The 22,800-nt window shown below is 39.6% G+C and overlaps 1 protein-coding gene across 8 annotated transcripts in view; it reads right to left on the reverse strand.

Annotated features, from left to right (window-relative positions):
- The window catches only part of mpp7a (MAGUK p55 scaffold protein 7a), a 431,085-nt gene that overhangs the window by 398,484 nt on the left and 9,801 nt on the right, over positions 1–22,800 (reverse strand). For 2 of the 8 annotated variants that reach the window (XM_072576031.1, XM_072576029.1), the window contains exon 2: positions 10,515–10,711. The exons of the other annotated variants lie outside the window; for them this stretch is intronic. The gene's annotated coding sequence lies outside the window, so the exon portion shown is untranslated. The remainder of the gene's footprint in view (positions 1–10,514; positions 10,712–22,800) is intronic. 8 annotated transcript variants of the gene reach the window in all.

Below are 22,800 nucleotides of genomic sequence, written 5' to 3' on the forward strand. Positions count from 1 at the left end.
CCCTGATAGACTGACCGACTGTTCCAGAGATCTCAATTACCATTCAACAACCGCCATCTGCTTGAACGAAGGGTTTCTTCCAGGCTTGCCTGAACCAATTCCCAGGTACTGACCTCACTATGGCCAACTAATGGCTCAGCCTACAATTAGATTCCAGGCCTGGCCTCAAAAGCAAACAATGCTGGTTTGGTCTGTTCTTTTCCTTCCATGACAAACTGTCCCAAAATCCACAAGTCATTTTCAGAATTTTAAAAACTGAAAATTCCAAGAGGGTTCTAATATTACATAGATTAACCTTGTGAAGTTCAACAACATCTAGCAATTCCTTCAACTTAAAATAAACTTGAGGCATTTTAAGTTTAAAATAATATTTTTGCTGTGAACGTATTCACCAGCACTGGAACCCTGGCCTTTACAGTGAGCAATGTGAGATCCAAGACTACAGAAAACAAAGCAATTGTTTGTTTTTTTTGATTCAGTTATAAGAGGTGAGCATTACTATCGAACAAGCATTTAGTGCCCATCCCTAATTGCCCTCAGAAAGGTGATAAAGAACTGTCTTTTTGAACAACTGCAGTTCACAAAGTAAAATGATGATTGAAGTAAAACTTAGGTCAATCAAAAAATTCATGATGATTACATTTCTGTTCAAAATGCTCCAAGTATATCAAACTTGTTTCTGTAGTTTACTTTTTTTAAAACTTAGCCATTAAGTAGCAGAAGAGAACACTGCCATCACCTGAATGTTCTGATCGAGGTACATTCACCTTATGAAATAAAGAAGAGGTGACCTAATTGGAAACTATCAAATACTGAGAGGGATAGGCAGGGTTGGTTCAGGCAAGACGTTGCTCATGGTTGGGAAGTCGAGAACCAGGCGACACTATTTCCAAATAAGAAGGTTGTCATTTAGGATTGAGGTGAGGAGAATTTCTTATACATTGCAATTCTTGACTCCCAAGTGCTATGGAAATGCAGTCTTTGAGCATATTTGAAGTAGAGACGAATAGATTTCCATTTTTTCAAATGGCAAAAAGCATTATGGGCATAGGTGTGGGTAAACAGCATTGAATAGTTTGATCAATTATGTTAAATGGTGGAATCAGCTTGATACGAGTTAGCCATTCAGCCTGTTCTTGTCCCAAATTCCCCAAATGTAACTGCTCATCTCAACCTTTGCCACTTAAAAACTTGGACCAGAAAAGAAAATTCAGAATTGAACACCATTTATGTCACATTATAACCAAGACTACCTTTCAAAACTATTTTCTTGACAAGGACATGTTTTGGAAAGATACGCAAGTCTTTCTTTACTTCCTCTACATACAAACATAAAATAGCAATTAAAATAATCACACAGGATCAAGGGCAAGGAGAGCGTACCACATAATTTCAAGTACAGCGTCTCATAGCTATTTAAAGCTGAATCACATTCATCCATAAAAATGACACAAAGACAGTTGGTGTAATGTTTGTTCCTCCAAATAACTTCAAGCACAAACAGTATGGTCTGTATTCAGCTTCAAACTAATGCAGGGAATTTAACCAATAACAAAATGTCAAGATTGAAACTATAGTAAATATATCAAAAGGTTGATAAGAGGAGAACACTGCTACCTATTGTTACACCCTCAAATCGCACCTTCAACCTAACATCTTTTCACTATCATCACAAAACTGCCTACTTTAAAGAGCCAAATTAGATAACAACCTAGTCAGCCTGCTTCAAAGCTGGCTTGAGAAGATCTAATTCATATCTCTAAAGCAAATAAGTGCTCATTGAACAGACAAGTAAATTATGACAAGAAATGAGAGATAAAAATGATGCAACAGATTCAAATGAACCATAAAAGAAATAATTTACATTTCTAATGGTAAGTCCAAATCCAAATTGCACTATTTCCCACCAATGCCAAGGCTTTGAGGAGACCAGTCCGAACATATAAATTTGGTGCGGAAGTGGCTCGTCAGCCCCTCAAACAATCTCTGCCCAGTCAATAAAATCATGGATGATCAGACTATAAAAATTCAATCTGTATTCCCACCTACCAGACAACCTTTGATCTCTTCACTTACCAAGGATCGATCAAACTTAATTTAAAAAATATTAAATATTTTGAAAATATATTAACTCTGCTTTTACCACAATTTCAGAAAGATAGTTTTTTTTCCCCAAAAACTCAATGCTCAAAAGATGAACTTTCATTCTAGATATTCCAGCGCAACCAAAATGTTCCTTTGGCCCACTGCATCTGCACCGGTCAAAAACAACCACCTGATCCCATTCTTCTGATGCAATTTTCCAGCTCTTGGCACATAGCCTTATATGATTTAGCATTGCAAGCGTATATATAAATACATATGAGAGTTTCTGCCTCTCCCATCCTTAGACAATGAGTTCCATATTCACACCACTTGAGTATAAAAGCTTTTCCTCCACTCTCCTCTCAATGTCTTGCCCCTTAGTTTGAATTTATGCCCCCTGGTCATTGGTCCCTCCAAGGGGAAAAGTTGCTTCCTGTCTCCTCTATCTTTGCCCTTCATTATTATATATACACCTTAATCATGTCCCCTCTGAACCTTGTCTGCTCTCAGAAAAACAACCCCAGTTTGTCCAATCATTTTTCCGAACAAACTCTCCAGCCCAAGCAACAGCAATCCCCTCTGCGCCCTCTATCACATCCCTCCTAGACAGTAATGTGGAACTGCACAACATGTTCTTGCTGAGGCCAAACCAATGTCTTACACGCTTAAACTCTCTACCTTGGCAAGTATCAGTATGTCTTCTTAAACATTTGTCCTGATGTCTACATGCACACCAAAGACCCCTCTACTCCTTGGTGCTTTGCAGATTTCAACAGTTCATTATGTATTTCCTTGCCTTGTTTGTCCTACAGAAGTGCATCACTTCATACTGATCAAGGTTGAAATCCATTTGCCGACAATCAGCACATCTGACCAGCCCACCTATCAACGCCCATCATGGAACGCTATCCTCCCGATATACCACATCACCAATTTTTGGATCATCTGCAAACTTACCCATCAACATTAAAATTTAAATTGTTTATATAAACCACAAACAGCAAGGGCACCACTGACTCCTGTAGGACTCCACTGGTCACAAAGACATCTAGTCAGGATTCCAAATGAAAGGTTTATGCCCAAAACGTTGATTCTCCTGCTCTTCGGATGCTGCCTGAGCTGCTATGCTTCTCATGTTTTGATTCAATTCCAAGACTTAAATCACGTACCTGTAGTGAACTTGTAGACATTAATTATTGCAAGAATCAGTTACTTAGGTTAACATTAATGTACTATTACTTTGAAATTGTACAAATAAACACAGGCTAAGTTTGTGAAGTGTCATTCTTGCTGGTAAGAAAGTGCACTCCCAATAGTCCCTCATGTTGACAGCTCTTCATATGCAAAACTTCACAATATCAACAACAATTAACATCAATTTGATGGCAAATTCAACTCTGCATTGGTGTTGCTATGCACTGCTATTGCCAGTTAATCACAGACCCAAATTCAGAGGAAACATAAATCAGCACTATGAATTGTCTATCCATTCACAAACATCCTGTGCTACTTCCTATAGGTGGACAAAATAACAGCTTGGCTTTCACCCACCTCCCAAACCAGTCAATCAAAAATCTGAGGAAGGGTTACTCAACGTGAAACACAAACCCTGATTTCTCTCACAGATGCTGCCAAACCTGCTGAGCTTTTCCATCAATTTTCATTTTTGGTTCTGATTTACAATATCTGCAGTTCTTTCGGTTATCATCAAAAACTTGGTGTTCTTCTCTTCCTCAGTTACTCTTCCATGCAACCAGAAGCCAAGATCTATCAAGGGTCTGCTTTCAAACCAACAGTATCAGCGTTCAGCAGGCTGTAGATAAACTCAAAAAGCCGTACACGACATGTTCAGTACTTATTCCAATACTGTTCTCCATTATATTGTATATATGTGGGAGAAAGGTAAAGTTTGAAGAGTGCTGAATAACAAAAAAAAAGGACGGCTAAAGAGTGGCAGAGATTTCATTGTTTAGTTTGAATTTAAACATCAGCCTAACCACATGAAAGCAAATTTTATAAAATGCCCTGCACAGAACACAAATTGGCAATGAGTTTTCAAATAATCAAATTTGAAAAATGTTTGAGAAAAAATATCTGCCAACATAAGATATTTCACAAGTATTCAGAAATGAATTATTACATGAGCTTGGAGAATGGCCAAAATAATTCATGCAGCTTTCAAAGTTAGGAATGACTTACAATTTAGTTGAGAAGGAAAAAAACACAAACATATAACATCAACATGGAAATGTAATAGATGGAAAAGTAGAAAACAATTTGCTCAATTAATGACAGAGTATTTAAGGAAGAAGAAAATAATTTATTTCCATTTTGACAAATACCCTTTGTTTTAAAGTAAGCTAAATTAAATCAAACCTCAGTCCAGTTTCCCAAAGATCTGGTGCTGTCCAAATGCCATTTACACGATAAATATTTTCTAAATCAACCTGTTCAGCAATGTCAGTACACACCTTGAAACAAGCAGGACTTCAACTTAGCACAGGGAGGGGAACACTACTACATTGCATGATGCTCAATGAAATAACGCACTGTCATGTTACAGCGGTGCTAAATGGAAAACAAACTAATTCCAACTACATTTCAGGTTCATCATGTTAAAAACTAAGACTCAAAACACAACATGAAGCTTGTCACTGGTAAAGACCAATAGCCATCAGAGAACCAACTGATTTTTGAAGCTGATTTTTGATTAGGCAGATACATCAACCAAAGTATAGTTACTAAATAGGACAACAAAAAAGAATTGAAGACCCTGAAGAAAAAGAGCAGCAAAATCTTCAGTCTCCCATGACATATATATCTGAGAAGAGAACTGAAAATCCACTATGTGTCACTAATACTTTTCTTCCTGGAAAACCTAAGAATATACAGTTTCATAGGATATCCAGAATGAATGTAAATTTGCCATGCATATTGGAAATGATGAGAGAAAAGCCACAAATTCCAAACAGTAAAGCCTTGATTAACTTCACAAGCAATACAAAAGCAGACAGTCTTAAAAGCTGATTTCCAGGATGAACAAATCAGAAGCAAGCAGTAAAAAAAAAGTATATTCTAATTTAATCTTATCCAGCAAACTGGCTATTCAACGTTATGGAGGTTAAAAAACAGATGAGATCTGAAAGCTGATCATGAAGCAATGTCTACAGAGAGAGCAAGAAACAAAATCAAGTTTGGAGAGCAAACTAGTCGGTCACAGGTCAAGGATGGACTTTTGAAAAAAAGTATTCAGCTGGTGGTTCCGATATTTGCGCTGGAGATAGTTCATTCTTACTTTGAAAATAGAAGGCATTGAACAAAGTATGAAACGGTTTCATTGAAAATTGTATTTAGCTTCTCTAGGAGGACAACATGTCCACAGACGTCCAAACATCTACCAGTCTGAAAACTCGAACTACAAAAAAAATTGGCCCATTCAAAAATACTCCGTTCAATTCAGTTCAACTGAACTAAAACATTACAGTCAACAGCAGATAATTCACCATTGTCTCCAATTTTTGACTTTTCATTTCCAAGAAATAACGTGATAATCCCTCTTTAGCCCAGAGTGACCAATGCAAGTCCCCATTTCAGTTTTTCCAAGTCCATCTAGATGTCATCCTAACTTATTAATTTTCATCTTTGGGATCATTATAGTTTACACAAACAGCATGTTTCCTGTAATTTAATTAGCGCTACAATGAAAGACCAAAATTGCACATATTTGGGAGATCAATTATTCCAATGTAAAAATTATTACTTTTTGCTCTTGAACTTCACGTCCAGTAATAAACTACATGCTTCCTTTATGTTTGCATCAACCTGAACTGAAAATATTAAGGCATGAAAACAATACAAATCTTTCTTGAAAATTGTCAAAGGCCAAACTAAAATCATCATTGTCTTACCAGACCATAAGGCTGCTCTCTTATTAGTATCCTTGTTTTGACCTGCCCAAGTGCATCACCTCACACTTATCCAGGTTGAATTTGATTTGCCACCAATGTGCCTGCTGTTTCCTTATCCAAATCTGAGTTGGGGCATCTCAGATGACAGAGTGGAGTGGTTATAAAACAATGTTTGCCCATTACTTGATACAAATTAGTGTTTCATATGTTTGATGCATATTGTGATTACGATAAGCAGAATTTTATTGATAAGTACCAAACACTACCATGCTGCTTTCATGCTTTAATTCACATCTGGAGTCACATTAATTGATGCGTTTAAATAGGAATTACATTGGAAAGAAACTGGGGCACACTTGTCAAGACAACTTCTGCCTAAGTGTGTGAGCTTACACGGGCAGACTTTAAACTTTGAGTTATTGGAGGACACCCTATGTCTGGATCATCTTTCATCACAAGCCATTTGCTTTAGGTAAGCTGGGCAGGGTAACAGATGAACTGGCCCAAGTCCTTAAATTACTTAGTATAAATACATGAACACATTTCATAGCTGAAAATCACAGTAGCATGTGCTGTCAGTACAGACAACTTAAATAATAATGCTCATTAACGAAGCACAATGCTGAAATTCATTGTCTCAATTTAATTAATAGCAGGTCAAATTCTCATTTTGGAAAATAACAGAGCAACAAACCATCATCAGCTGAGATAAACACATGTTTTCGATTCTTCCATTATTAAGTGCACGACTATTACAAGTCTTCTCTCAGATCTCAACTTCCCTCTGAACCAGAATACTTATTTCATACCAATCAATCATTTAACCACACATTCCTCTCTTAAATCTGATTTGCCCAACCCCAATTTGCAATAATTAATTACGCAAAATCACACTCTTTGTCCTGACGTTTTTTGGGATCTACATGATCCCCTCCCATTGCATGTTTCTATCAAGCTCTCAGCTGGTATCCCAAACCTAGTCACTGCCAGACAGCATCGCCTATTGGACCTGGACCATTTGCTGCACAGAACAGTGTCAATTCCTCTGACTACATGGACTCCTGCAACCATTAGAGCTTTTTGCTGTCCACCCATCCACATGAATAGCTTCATGGTGCCATGATCAATTAGCTCCTCCACCCTGCTTCCCCACTCTCATACAAACAAACTGGAAGAACTGCAAAACTGTTGGACAATTGCCAAGACAGAGGCTATTCCTCCATCGATCTCCTGACCTGCCTTATTTGCATTTCCCCTCTCCTGTCCCTGACCACTGCCAGATCAGAAGGCCCTCTCCAAAATGTACAAACTGCCTCCTTGGACAAAGACTTCCTTATGTGATGCAGCATCTGTAGCTTGAGCTGAAGTTGCATGGATGTCAACACTTGATAGAGTTATGTATGCCTTGCATCAAACTGGCAACTAGCAGCTACAACATACTGCAGCTGTGACCAAATATGGTCATCCTTAAAGTTTTCAAATAAACTTGCCAATTATTTTCAACTTTGAGATGTTGAGGGGTTAATTTGTTCTGCTGGCCTGCAAGAAATTGGATGTCCCATGGGTATGGTGTTATGTCCATATCTTGCAGGCATAATATAAAAGAAATTACATTGCCATCTCCTATCATTCAGAAGCAAATTTACATTGCAATTAAAATTCTGACCACATCCTGTAGTTAAAAAAATACAACTGATCTGGCCATTAAAGGGTTGATTGACATTACATTTGATCATTTCTAGAAACAGTCACTGCATTGTGTCTTGAATGGCATGCGACTGTGGGGGAGTGGCTGGGGGTTGTCTTGTGGGCATTACTGACTGTGATGTAAAGATTTTGTATAAAAGAAGAACTTTCCCCTTGTTCAGACAACTTCTCTTGACACGCTTTACAGGCACTACAAAAAGAGTGTTAAGTAATCCTCCAAAGCTTCTACTTGGTTCATGAAATTTTGGATATCCACACAAGTTGGCGTATTGCAGTTGCATAAAGCGAGTAAGAATCTCAAGAAAAGAACCTATAACTATACACATTTGATTTTATGCCTTTTGTGAACCTTCCCTATTGCTCTGAGCCTTAATCACTTATCAGATACTCATCACATTATTAGTTTCCTTTACAAAGGTTTTACCTCTGTTGTAGCAGAGCAAGAACCAATTTCGAGAAGCTGCAAAATAGTTTAAAGAAATCAAAAAATAATGGAACAGTTCCTTTCCATTCCTCCTTTAATCTCAATATTACCAGTGATCTATCTGAAGTCGCGCGAAGTTGGCTGGCTTTATATATTCTGAAAAGTGTCTGACCCTTTTACTGACAAACTGGTTATTTTAATTAGCTAAGCCCATTGGACTTCCAGTAGATAGCCTGTGGAAACAATGCTTCAGGCTGGGAAATTAAGAAGTTCAATTTAGATTTCAGTAAATGCTAACAAAAAGCAAAATGTAATTTGTACAAAGAGAACATTCTTACCCATGAACAGCCTGCATTTAATTCTAGCCTGATGGAAATGTTGGCGAACATAATAAGCAAACCAACAAGTTAATTAATTTGAATGAACGAAGAATTTGTTTTTTGACTGAACACCTGTCAAATTTGCTATCTTGAGAAGTCATTCATTCACAAAGTCCAAAGAAAACATTGTCCTGGGTGGGTCATTCCATTCGTTGTCCAGAAGAGGAGCAGCAATTATTATACCTATGACATGTTGCAGTATGTCCATCAGTCCTGTACAGATACAAACGTTAAAGCCAGTAATGGTACGTGTTCAAATTAACCAGAAAGTTTAAAACTTTTTGGGGGATGGGGGCAGCGGAATTCTATCAAGATCCAAAAAGCAAACAAGCTGATCATAATCCAGATCACCAAGACTGAAACAGTGTTGACCTCAACGTTGCTATTGTTAACAATTTACCAGTTTACAGAAGAAGCAGATGGGGGCATCCAGCACGAGAGGGCATAGGTTTCGGGTGAGAGGGGAAAGATATAAAAGAGACCTACAGGGCAACCTTTTCACACAGAGGGTGGTACGTGTATGGAATGAGCTGCCAGAGGATGTGGTGGAGGCTGGTACAATTGCAACATTTAAGAGGCATTTGGATGCGTATATGAATAGGAAGGGTTGGGAAGGAAATGGGCTGGATGCTGGCAGATGGGACTAGATTGGGTTGGGACATCTGGTCGACATGGATGGGCTGAGACCAAAAGGGTCTATTTCCATGCTGTACATCTCTATGACTATCGACTCTAAGTTTGGAATATCGTTGCTCCTTTGAGTGAAACTCTATCCACTTTAAAAATAATCTACATAATATGAATTATGGATTTTGCACTTCACAGTGACATGGTGGCTCAGTGGTTAGCACTGCTGCCTCACAGTACCAGGGACCCAGGTTCGATTCCCATCTTGGCAACTGTATGGAGTTTGCACATTCTGTGTCTACATGGGTTTTCTCCGCATGCTCTCGTTTCCTTCCACAGTCCAAACATGTGCAGGTTAGGTGAATTGGTCATGCTAAATTGCCCATAGCGTTAGGTGCATTAGTCAGGTGTTAAGGTCGGGAAATGGGTCTGGGTGGGTACTCTTGGGAGAGTCGGTGTGGACTTGTTGGGCCAAAGAGCCTGTTTCCGCACTGTAGGGAATCTAATCTAATGTAACCTATTAACTACAGTTTTAGGAGACAGCAAAATTTTTCATCCATTCAAATTATCAATAACATAATTGACTTAAGTAGCCCAAGGGAGAGGAGTCACTGTGTTAGTAAAATAATCCTTTCAGACAACATCAGTTCTACATCAACTGATTTTACTGTTGCCTGGAAGGAGTGTTTTGTGATAATTCATACAACACTGTACTATAAATCACATTATATCCCCAGTTCACTCAAATTATGGGTACTAATTCTATTGAAACAAATATTTTGCTCAAAGTTTCAATCTCTCACTCAGAAGGCAAGGGACCACATTACCTGATAACAGAATACATGTCCTGTAACCCCATGACCCTCAAAGTAAAACCTGGACAAAGAAATTCTGCTCATCAAACCTATGTGCTTGCATGGATCAATCCAGTAATAGTCTGAAGGATTTAGCAGAGAGTTTGTGCCATATATGGAACCTATTCTGTTATCTCTAACTATTTATTTCAGCTCTCAAGATAAAGAATGGGAGGGGAGGTGGGAAATGCCTCCCATAAACAAAAACAATACATACTGGGAGAAGTTCTCTCCTGGTCTACATCAGACCAAAGATCTGTTCCACAATCAAAATATAGAAACACATAGAAGAGGAGGAGTCAGCCATTCGAGCCTACTCTGCCATTCAATGAAATCATGGCTGATCATCCAATTCAATATCCTGTTCCTGCTTTCTCCATGTACCTTTTCATCCCTTGAGCCTGAAGAATTATATCTAAATCCTTCATAAAAGAGTGTTTTGGCCCCAATGACTTTATGGCAGAGAATTCCATAGGTTCACCACTCTGAGTGAAGACATTTTTCCTTAACTCAGTCCTGAATGGCCTACCTGAGATCATTGGACTGCAAGCTCTTGTTCTTGATTTGTCAGTCAATCATCAGGAATATCCTTTATGCATTTACCCCACCTAGTCTGTCAGGATGCTAAATGTTACTCTGAGTCCCCCTCGTTCTTCTGAATGCCAGTGGATATAGTTCGCATCAGTCTATCTTCATACAACAAGTCCTACCATCCCAGAGATCAGTCTGCAAAAAAAAATGTGCTTTAGTGTGGCACTATTCTTGAATAGTTACTATGTTTACAATATAACCATAGTAATGCAATTAATAAAACTTCAATCAAATAACAGCAAATTCACTTGGAGCACAAATGTGCAATACAATGAGAAGCATGTGCACCCACATTCTCAATTTGAAAAAATTCACACCAGAGTATTCTATTCTTTGTTGTTAAGACACCTCCAGAATATGACTGAGCATCAGTTATGTGCTTTACTCCAGATTGTGGCCATATTTCATTGGCTCTTCACGACTATACTGAACTGGATAATAGTGGTCAGAGATGTAATTGAAAATTAAATGATACTTAATACATATTCTGAATATAATCACAGCCATAACCAAAATTCAGCACTCGTTTACAATTGTGCAACTATTGTTCATCAAGTTTTTAATCTGTAAAAGAAAGACATACATTTAGAGTCACAGAAATGTACAGCACGGAAACAGACCATTCGGTCCAACTTATCCATGCCGACCAGATATTCCAACCTAATCTAGTCCCACTTGCCAGCACCTGGCCCATATACCTCTAAACCCTTCCTATTCATATACCCGTTCAGATGCCCTTTAAATGTTGCAATTCTACCAGCCTCCACCACTTCCTCTGATAGCTCATTCCAGACATGTACCACCCTGTGTGTGAAAACCTTGCCCTTTAGGTCCCTTTTTAACCTTTCCCCCTCACCCTAAACCTATGCCCTCTCGCTCTGGACTCCCCCACCCCAGGGAAAAGACCTTGTCTATCTATCCTATCCATGCCCCTCACGATTTTATAAGCTTCTATAAGATCACCCCTCCGTCTTTGACGCTCCAGTGAAAACAGCCCCAGACTATTCAGCCTCTCCCTATAGCTCAAATCCTCCAACCCTGGCAACAACCTTGTAAATCTTTCCTGAACCCTTTCAAGTCTCACAATAGGACTGCAGATGCTCGAGATCAGAGCTGAAAATGTGTTGCTGGAAAAGCGCAGCAGGTCAGGCAGCATCCAAGGAGCAGGAGAATCAACGTTTCGGGCATGAGCCCTTCTTCAGGAATCACAAGTTTCAGAAGATCCTTCCTACAGAAAGGAGACCAGAATTGCACACAGTGGCCTAACCAATGTCCTATACAGCTGCAACATGACCTCCCAACTCCTGCACTCGATACTCTGACCAATAAAGGAAAGCATATCAACACCTTCTTCACTATCCTACCTACATTCAACTCTACTTTCAAGGTGCTATGAACATGCACTCCACTTTGTTCACCAACACTCCCCAAGGACCTTCCAATTAACTGTCCTGCTAAGATTTGCTTTCCCAATAGGAAGGGTTTGGAGGGATATGGGCCGGGTGCTGGCAGGTGGGACTAAATTGGGTTGGGCTATCTGGTCAGCATGAACGGGTTGGACCGAAGGGTCTGTTTCCATGCTGTACATCTCTACGACTCTACGACCTCGCATTTATCTAAATTAAACTCCATCTGCCACCCCTCAGTCCAGTGGCCCATCTGATCAAGTTGCCGTTGTAATCGGAGGTAACCTCCTTCACTGTCCACTACACCTTTAATTTTGGTGTCATCTGCAAATTTACTAACCATACCTCCTATGTTCACATCTCAATCATTTATATAAATGACAAAGTAGTGGACCCAGCACCGGTCCTTGTGGCACTCCACTGGTCACAGGTCTCCAATCTGAAAATTTACCAAATGACAGTAAAATATTCCAGAATGTTTCACATTTACATTATTGAAATCTCACACTGAGCCAAGGAAGTGTTATTTCACCAGGAACCAATTGGATGTCATGTGAACAGGGGTGATGGGTGAAATTGACCTGCAAATTACAATTTAAGCAGAATATTTTCAATGTCCTCAATGTGACACAAGGTGAAAAATGGGAGTCTGGCCAGAGAAGTGCTAGAACATTCAAGCTGAAGACATCACAGGGTCAGGGTTTGAATCCAAGTTGCACTTGGACTTAGGCAAGACTGATGACTGCTAACATTAGAAATGGAAGTTGGTGTTGCTGCTCAGAGACCATATGCAAAGAAATCTCAGCTCCTGAAATCCCTCACAAAGTACTGTCACTCCTTTAATACAGTAATGCAGCAATTCATTTGGCAAACAAACCTTGGTGACAAAACAAATAGAACATGAACTGGCCAGTAAACCAGGTCCACCACCCAAATCCAAATTGCCTGAAACTCCATTGACCCTATCTTTGATTTGTATTCATGATAGTCGCACCTTGTAAAAACTAGATTGAGGTCAACTGTCAGTACTTAACTGACAAACCATTTATAGATTTCTTGGAAGGGCAATTTTCAGGACGCCAGTATACTTCATGAGAATATATGCTTCCTAATGTTACTAATCAATTGCCTCATTTAAATTTTACAAATTATGCAATTTGTCCTTGATTCCCCTCTACCAAGCAATGTCTTTGTGCCAGCCTGTTGAATTCTTGCATCCTTTTAGATGCTTGTTTCACCTTCTAAATTCAAGGTAATATGACCACTTGTAATGAAACAACCTACTGTTGTTCTCGCAATTCTCCAGTGCACCCCCAACGGTCTTTCTTTCTCTAAGTTCGAAACCTACATGTAACTATTTGGGTGGGATCCAACTAAAATCCCTTGGAGAATTTACAGCATAGTGGCTGAGTGGTTAGCACTGCTGCCTCACAACACCAGGGTCCCAGGTTCAATTCCAGCCTCAGTTGACTGTCTTGTGTGTAGTTTGCACATTCTCCCTGTGTCTGCGTGCTCTGATTTCCTCCCACAGGAGGAAAGATGTGCAAGCCAGGTGAATTGGCCATGCTAAATTGCCCATAGTGTTCGGTGCATTAGTCAAAGGGAAATGTGTCTGGGTGGGTTACTCTTCGGAGGGTTGGTGTGGACTGGTTGGACCGAAGGGCCCCGAAGGACACTAAGGAATCTAATCTAAATCAATAAAATAATTAAAGACTAATAACCAGCAAATCTGTTCCCCAAGTTAGCCACACTGCTGTTAATGGAAGGAGTGAAGTTAATACAAAAGGTAAAGACTCATCAGATTAAAAGGTTCCAGATTAGATTCCCTCCAGTGTGGCAACAGGCCCTTCGACCCAACAAGTCTACATCGACGCTCCGAAGAGCAACCCACCTAGACTCATCTCCCGACATTTACCCCTGACTAATGCACCCAAAGTACACATCCATGAATACCATGGGCAATTTAGCATGTCCAATTTAAGAAGAACCTTGAAAAAAAGTCACGTTAGTTAACTGTTACATTCCTACTTTCTATTATAATCTCACATTACAAAAAGAGAAGTCCAAACCAGTGATCAGACTGGTTATTACATAGAATTAGTACTAATTCTAACTTCTCATGTAAATAACCAAGATCTATTCCTGCCTTATTGAGGTTCACAAGATTAAATATTTTGGCATCTGTTCATTCAAATCAATTTAAAATGTTTACACAAAAGCAAGTCAGTTTAACTTGGACTGAGTTAACCATGCTTTACATTCAAACAAATAATGAGCTTTCAAAACACAGCAGGTAGACTTTACGTACAGCTGCTGCAACTACACCAGCCAATTTAAAATAACCTTGTCTGACGCAAAAGGTCAATTTTGCAAGTTGGCAGCTCATTTTTATTTTGTTGATCCACACATGACCCCCTGCTAAGAGAACAGCAAGACACATACCCCTCAGGCTTTAAGCTTTCACTTTGCCAAGTGCAGGGACAAACTACCGTACCTCTCTACCCAACTTATTTTGTCCTTCCCATCATGAAATAAATGGTCATAAATGACTGCTAAAACTAGAAATGTTTCACTCAGGTAATCATGGCAAAAATGAGAGTACTCCCAAAGAAACCCTTAACCTGTGCTGCTCTGTTGTTTCTCGCAATTATGTGGGGAGAAAGAGAGAAAAGATAAGGACTGGTGCAAACGTAAGGTGACTACAATGGCAAACAAATTATTTGTTGGATCTGTTAAGAGGCAAAACCAACTATTGATAACTCAGTTCCAGCATTGGTTAAGGAAGGAAGTGTCACAATTATGAAGGTAGGTTTGCACACAGCATAACAGACCACACACAGTAAGCTCCTGATAATACAGTCAACAATCCAATCAAGATAACTTTCAAAACAAGCCCGGTCAAAGAAAGAGCAGAACATCATCGACGCTCCAACTGGCAACTGGTCAGCCAAGCAACAGAAGGAGTGAAGGAATTGGGCAGAGCACAACTGAGCAAAAGGTTGACATGAAGCAGAATATTGGATTAGTGGTGCTGGAAGAGCACAGCAGTTCAGGGCTTTTGCCCGAAACATCGATTTCGCTGCTCGTTGGATGCTGCCTGAACTGCTGTGCTCTTCCAGCACCACTAATCCAGTATTTGGTTTTCAGCATCTGCAGTCATTGTTTTTACCATGAAGCAGAATATGTCATTCTGTTCCAAATATGTTGAGATAGTGTCAAAGTGTAAGTTTCTAGTTTGGACAGCACTTGATAAACAATTTGGCTTGTACTAAGAATTACAGAACCAATCTAAAATTTTCATTGGGGCTTGCAGTGTGGTTCTCTTCCTATTTGGTAGAAGCTACATAAATTCTTGTTCTTTTCAAAACAGCAAGAACCTCTCCATGCACAGCGACTATTTGGACTTAAAGGCAGGGTCATCCATTCCCTGGTGTATTCCCCACAGCAGCAACTCTCCCAATGTCAACAGAACAGCCAATCACTACCCCTTTCTCATACAGTATAAATTATTGCCCCATGGAGGTTGGATATTTTTGTGATTCTCTCCTGCTCAATGTCAAAATGCTTTCTTTGATTTTCAGCAATACTTTCTCTCGTGTTCATCACAATTCAATGTTTTGCTCTTCCTTTTGCCCCTTGATAGTCTACCTTCTTTGGGAAATTTTCTGCATCTTCTACTATAAAGAGAGAAACAAAATACTTGCTAAGTCTCCACCATTTCCTGGTTTCCTATTAATCCCTCACTCACATACTGTAAGGAAGCAATGCTGAATTTTCTAACATGATGTTTTTCTGTGTACTTGCTGAATGTATTAGTACTTGTTTTTCTATTCTTTGCTAGCTTTCACTCATACTCCAAACTTCTACTTTCCCACCAAGTCATTGGATGTATTGTGAAAACAAACTCCAATCTTCCGGTTTACTACTAATCTTCACAGCGTTGTACACCTTAGTTCAATTTGAAATGATCCCCAAGTTCCTTTGTTAGCTGGAGATGGTGCATCCTTCTCATACAGTCTCTTTCTATGAAGTGAATGCTTTTTTTTTGTTTTTCACTGCGTCCCGACCTTATCTTGTTACCCATTTAACAAATCCACTTTTTCTAATTCTGTCATCATATTTCTGGAATTGCCAACACAATTAACATAAAAGCCCAAGTCTCAAGTTTCTCACCCTCAACCTGAAAATGATCACCATTTGCAAGGAGTCTTAATTAGGAAGTCATAAATTATTCCTACCTCCCGAGCAAATGAAAAATAACTTGTTCCCTGGTTGGTCCTGAAATATTCTTTTAAGAAACTATCCCAAAAATAATTTGTGAACTCAAGTACAGAGAGAGCATTCCCAATTTGATTTGTCCAGTCTATAATACAATTAAAATCACTCTATTGTTGTGATATATTAACAAGTGGTCTTTTTGTTTAAAATTTATATACTGTCTTAATATAACCACTTATGAGGCCCATAAACCACTTACACTGGGGACTTTTCAGAGAGAAAGTGAGGACTGCAGATGCTGGAGATCAGAAATGAAAATGTGTTGCTGGAAAAGCGCAGCAGGTCAGGCAGCATCCAAGGAACAGGAGAATCGACATTTCGGATATAAGCCCTTCTTCAGGAGGGGACTTTTCACCCCACTTCTCTTTGTTAGCTGCATCAACTCTGATTCGACATCTTCATTTTCCAAGTTGAGTAACTCACAACTGTACCGATCTCATTTATGAAAAGTTTCTCTACCTTTTTCTTCCTTCATGCTCAATATCCTTATTGTCCAGTTCCCAGATTTAGCTGTTGCAGACACATGGTGCAAAATGGCCACGATATCATAGCCATTTATCTCAATTTGCACTCAAATTTCATCCAAATTATCAAGGCTGTATACATCAAATAAAGATAGACATTTAATACAGTCTTTTTACCATTCTTCCTCCTGACCCTTGTCATGATATAGTTCTACATTTGTATACTCTCTAACTTCATAACATAGACTGGTTATCCAATTTCATGCAAAACTAGCCTGCACTGATTCCTTGTCCTTGCTCGTTTACCTGTCATGTGAACTCTTCACCACAACACCCACACCCCCACCCATTATTTAGCTTCATGCTCTCATTTTGAGATATCAGAAGGTTGGACATGCCTCATAACCAGAAAAGTGATGGGAGAATCAAAGAAAATACCACGTTCTCAACAAACAACAATAACCAAAACTAAATCAAGAAGAAAACCCAGAACAGATAGAGAAACAAATTGAAGAGAATGAGAGCGTGTACATACTAAAAGGTAAATATAAAAATATGAAATAAGAGGCGCAATAAAACACAAAGGTAGAATTTTTTGAAAAATTTGAAAGCTTCAGTATATAAAACAAAGCTTACAAAAGTTGAAGAATGAAGGGATAAAAAGACTTACTGAAAGGTGTCATTCACTTCATATGGTTACAAACTACAAAAGTCAGGAATTACTCAAGTGCCAAGATATTTTCAGATGTGAAAGCTACCAGCACTTGAATACCTGAGGTTCCAAACATTACAGACATTGGTCTTCAGCCAATTCGATGAATTCAAATGATACTGAGAAACAGACGAAGGCACTGGACACTGCAATGACTGTGGGCCAGTTAGTATTCCAGAAATTGTATCCAATACTCGTCCCAAATGAGCCATGCCCCTCCCTGAACTGTTCCAATACATCTACAACACTGGCATCTACCCGACGATATGGAAAATTGTCCACAGACATCCAGTCTACAAAAAAAAACACACTAAATCCATTCCAGCCAATTACGACCCCAGTCACTCATTTTGATTATCAGAAAAAGGTGGTTGATAGGGTGGCTGATTTATGTTGTGGCACAGCTTCAGAATTACCAACTCACGAACACTCAATTTGGGTTCCACCATGACCACTGCTTTCATTATAACCTTGACAGAAATGCTGACCTCCAGACGTGGGGTACACAAAGATGATCAAGGAGCCGAAGGAGAACTGAAATCACTGGGAATCAACAGGCAAACTCTCTCTCTTTGGAGTCATACCAGCACAAATAAAGATGGCTGTTGGAGGTCATTCACCTCCAGCTGCAGCATTCCACTGCAGGAGTTCCTCAGCATAGTGTCAACAGTCCAATCATGTCAACCTGCTCCAATGTGCTTCCCTCCAGAGGGTCAAGAATGAAGATAATAACTGATAACTGCACTGCTGACCAGCATCATTGACGATTGTGCAGCACATGAAAAAGGTTCAGTGGCTGCAAGCAGCAAGAACCTGGACAACAAACAGTCTTGGGCTGACAGGTGGCATTAGTGTCACGCAACTACAATTTCCAATAAGACAGAATCTTACAGTCATCCCGTGAAATTCATTAGCATTACCATCACTGAATTCTCCACTATCAACGATATCTTGCTTACCAGAAATTGAACTAGACTAACCATGTCAATACCATGGCTGCAACATATTGGGGATTCTGCCGCAAGCTTCTCACTTGCTGTCTCCCCAGTGTAGATTCATCATCTGCAAAAGGACAAGTCAGGGGTGTGATGGATTACTCCTCCTTTGCCTGCATGAGCAGACTCCAACAACAGTCAAGCAGCTGAACATGATCCAAGACAAAACCACTGCATTTCCTTCAACATCTTCAGTCTCTTCACCACTGATGCACAGTGGCAAGTATGTACCAGCTACAAAATACACTGCACTGACTCAGCAAGTCTCCTATGCCACCAAGATCAAAGGCAGCAGATGCATGAAAACATGACCTTCAGATTGCCCTCCAAGCCATTCACTTTCTCGATTTGGGAACCTAATTGCCATTCCTTCAGGACTGCTTGATCAAAATCCTGGAACACCCTTTCTGCAGCAATCAAGGTAATGGCTTGAAATCACCTTGGACTAGGGATGGATAATGATTGTCAAAATAGTCAGCAACACCCATATAAATTATATATGGATGAGTTTATTCACAGGCACATAAAACTGTACATCTTGCTCAAATTCCGAAGTCACTGGTTAGTGTAAACAATTTCAGCAAACTCCTCGAAACTGCTCCTCCCTTAATTTAAAAAAATCACAACACCAAGTTCAGTCCACAGACTCATTCCTGATGGACTATAACATGGTCTTGTGCGATTTTTAAAATTTTGTCCACCCCAGTCGAACACTGGCATCTCCAAATCATGCCTCTCTTAATTGACCAACTCAATATCCAACTAGCTGCTACCTCTGAACATACCAGGCCAGGCAGCATCCGAGAAGCAGGCTCCTCTCTGCTCCTCGGATGCTGCCTGGCCTGCTGTGTTTTTCCAGCATCTGCAGTCTTCACTTTCTCCTAGCTACCTCTGAACATTACAAGCACTTAGTGCTAATTTGTCTACAATGTTCTTTGATCAATAATTAAGTTGCATTATTTTTCAGAACTGTTCCCAACAGATAACGTGTTTTCGTTCTCTTTTCTTTTAAAAGGAAATTCACCTCTTAACTTCAACTCAGTTCCAAATCAAAGAAAAAAACAAGAGAAAAATGATGCTCTCAACAATACACTACCAAGCAGCCTTAACAGTGACAACAAGTCCAATGCAGAGAACTGTAATCAGATGCAAAACACAGACACTTGGCCTCGTATCTAAATTAGACAGTGACACAGAATTTTAAAAAAGACAAATTTACTTCATCATCATCATCATCATCACAGAGCACCAGCAAAAGAGAACCGAGAAACTAGTTGGGGGGGTAGGCGCGAATGTAAAAGTGGGAAACAAAAGCTGTTAAAGCTTGGCAAAAGACAAAATATGGGCTAGTAACTCAGAGACATGAGAATTTCTAAAGCGAAGGCAGAGACAGAGACAATGATCAAATATTGTGTGTTTATATGCATGGAGGAAAATACCTCCCAGCAAAATTACAGGACAAAGCAGCCAGTGAAAATGAATTACAGAAAGAAACTAGCATTATTTCTACAAAGAAAAGTAGCAGAGAAATTAATCGGATTAGAAGTCAGTAAATGTCTTTAACTTCATGTTCTGGACCACAGATTGTATGAAGTGACAGATGAAGAGGTGATGGATGCAGTGATGGTTGTCTTCCAAAACCCTCTAGATTTTGCAACAGTTCCTGCATATTTTAATATGACATTTTGAAACCATCAGTGAGACCTCACCTGGAGTTTTGCATAAATTTTGGTCCCCTTACTTGAAGGGGAATTGAATTTGGGACAATTCAGAGAAGGTTCACAGATCAATTCCAGAGATGAGGGGTTTATCTTACAAAAAGAGTCTGAGCAGTTTAGGACTCGATTTGGAGTTTAGAAGAATGAGAGGAGATATAATTAAGGTGTAAAAGATGCCAAAAGGAATTGGCAGTACAGATTTAGAGAGGATGCTTTCTTTTTAGAGTAATATAGAAGCTAGAGGTCAACTTTTGGATAAGGCGTAGAACATTTAAAACAGATGAGGAAAACTCACTTCTTTCAAAGAGTCATAAATGTATGGAATTCACTACCTCAGAGTGTTGGATGCCAGCACATGTAGCAAGTTAAAGGAGCAGACAGACTTTTAATTAGTACTGGCTTAAAGGGTTATGGAAACTAGGCAAGCAAGTAGTGTCGAGGCCACAATGAGATCAACCATGATCGCATTTAACAGCAAAGCAGGTGAGAGAGGCTGAACTGTCCACTCCTATTCCGAGTTCTTATGTTAAGAAAGAAAATAGCAAACAGCAGATCTATTAGTCTGCCCTAAGTAGACGAAAAATACTGGAATCTACTAGAAAGGATATGAAAACTGGACAAGTACCAAATAATGCTAAGATTGGGCAAATCAAGATGGATCTATCAAAGAGGTATCATAATTGACAAAACGGTTGGTGTTAATTTGACAATGTATCATGCAGAACAGATAAGAGGGAAACAATGGATGTAGTGTATTTTGATTTTTGGAAAGCATTTGCTTCAGTCCCACATAAGTTAATGAACAAAATTAAAGCACATGGGTTTGAGAGTAACATACACTTGTAAAGAATGGAGAAGTCACTGAAGAACAGAATACCACAGGAATTCTCCAAATTCCCTCAAAGTGTTTAAGACAGCGGACAAAAGCGTGGCAAATGAAAGATTTTGCAGAAATTGCGAAATTGTCCACTTTGGTAGGATAAACAGAAATGCAGGGTACATTTGAAATGATCGGTGATCAGAAAGTGTTAATGTCCAAATGTTAATGTGAGTGTCCTTGTTCTCGAGTTAAAACTAACATACAGGTGCAGCAATTCAGAACTCAAACAGTGCTGGCCTTTTGTGCAAAAGCATTGCAGAAGTAAAGATATCCTGCTGCACTTGTGTATGGCCTTGACAAAACCCAAGTGTGCAAGGAAAGACCTACTCACTATTGAGACAGTGCCACAAAAAAAAAATCACCAAATAACAGGACTGTCCAGTGGAGAACAGACTGAAGAAACTGGGAGTATATTTTCTTGAGTTTTTAAGACAACAGGAGAGAGTCAGGTGGTGATTGTCCCTGCTAAGGAGTTGTAGAAGCAGGGGACAGAATATCAATGAAAAATGTACAAGTTAGGATGGTGTTTGTTTTGGGAATTGTCTACCCAAAATGGCTGAGGTGGTTAAGTCATTGAATATGTTCAAGACAGAAATTGAAAGATTGCTAAATATCAATAACATCAAGGAATTTGGGCATGTATAGAAAAATGGCATTCATCATCCAGTTGAATGTCAGAGCAGTCCTACTCTTATTTCTTACTTTGTAATGGGAGGCAACCAGAGAACAATGCACAAGTCAAATCAGATGGTGACATTTACATGTTATGGGGTTTAGGGCTGAGATGAGAAGAAATGGCTGAGCATTTGAAAATGGAAGCAAAGAGGTTTTGAGAAATGCAGTCAAGTACTATGTCCAGAATTTGGGCAAACAGGTTTCATCTGAAGCAAAGAGGGATGGAATCAGTAGTAAGGGCAAAAAGAATAGCTTTGAATTAATGAACTAATGGAGGACAAAGAGGTGCTAATAGAAGCAAAGAGGTGCTTCTGCAGCTGTACAGGGCCCTGGTGAGACCACACCTGGAGTACTGTGTACAGTTCTGGTCTCCAAATTTGAGGAAAGACATTCTGGCTATTGAGAGAGTGCAGCGTAGGTTCACGAGGTCAATTCCTGGAATGGCAGGATTGCCTTACACGGAAAGACTGAAGCGACTGGGCTTGTATACCCTTCAGTTTAGAAGGCTGAGAGGGGATCTGATTGAAACGTATAGGATTATGAAAGGATTGGACACTCTGGCAGGAGGAAACATATTTCCGCTGATGGGAGAGTGCCGAACCAGAGGACACAACTTAAAAATACGGGGTAGACCATTTAGGACAGAGATGAGGAGAAACTACTTCACCCAGAGAGTGGTGGCTGTGTGGAATGCTCTGCCCCAGAGGGCAGTGGAGGCCCAGTCTCTGGATTCATTTAAGAAAGAATTGGATAGAGCTCTTAAAGATAGTGGAGTCAAGGGTTATGGAGATAAGGCTGGAACAGGATACTGATTGGGAATGATCAGCCATGATCATATTGAATGGCGGTGCAGGCTTGAAGGGCTGAATGGTCTACTCCTGCATCTATTGTCTATTGTCTATTGACATTTCAGCATATTCAGGATTGCTTTTCAGCGAAGTTGTGGGATACCAGCTGAGGGATTGAGAACGACTGTAGAATGCATTAAGGGTTGCATTTAAAAGGAAATGTACAATCTGTAGGTAGATCCTTGGCAGTCTTGATAATGGTACCAAAACTGACAGAGTCATTGCTGGACACATTCTAGCAACAATTG

The sequence above is a fragment of the Chiloscyllium punctatum genome, chromosome 8 (genome assembly GCF_047496795.1).
Source record: "Chiloscyllium punctatum isolate Juve2018m chromosome 8, sChiPun1.3, whole genome shotgun sequence".
In the NCBI taxonomy this organism is placed as follows: Eukaryota; Metazoa; Chordata; class Chondrichthyes; order Orectolobiformes; family Hemiscylliidae; genus Chiloscyllium; species Chiloscyllium punctatum.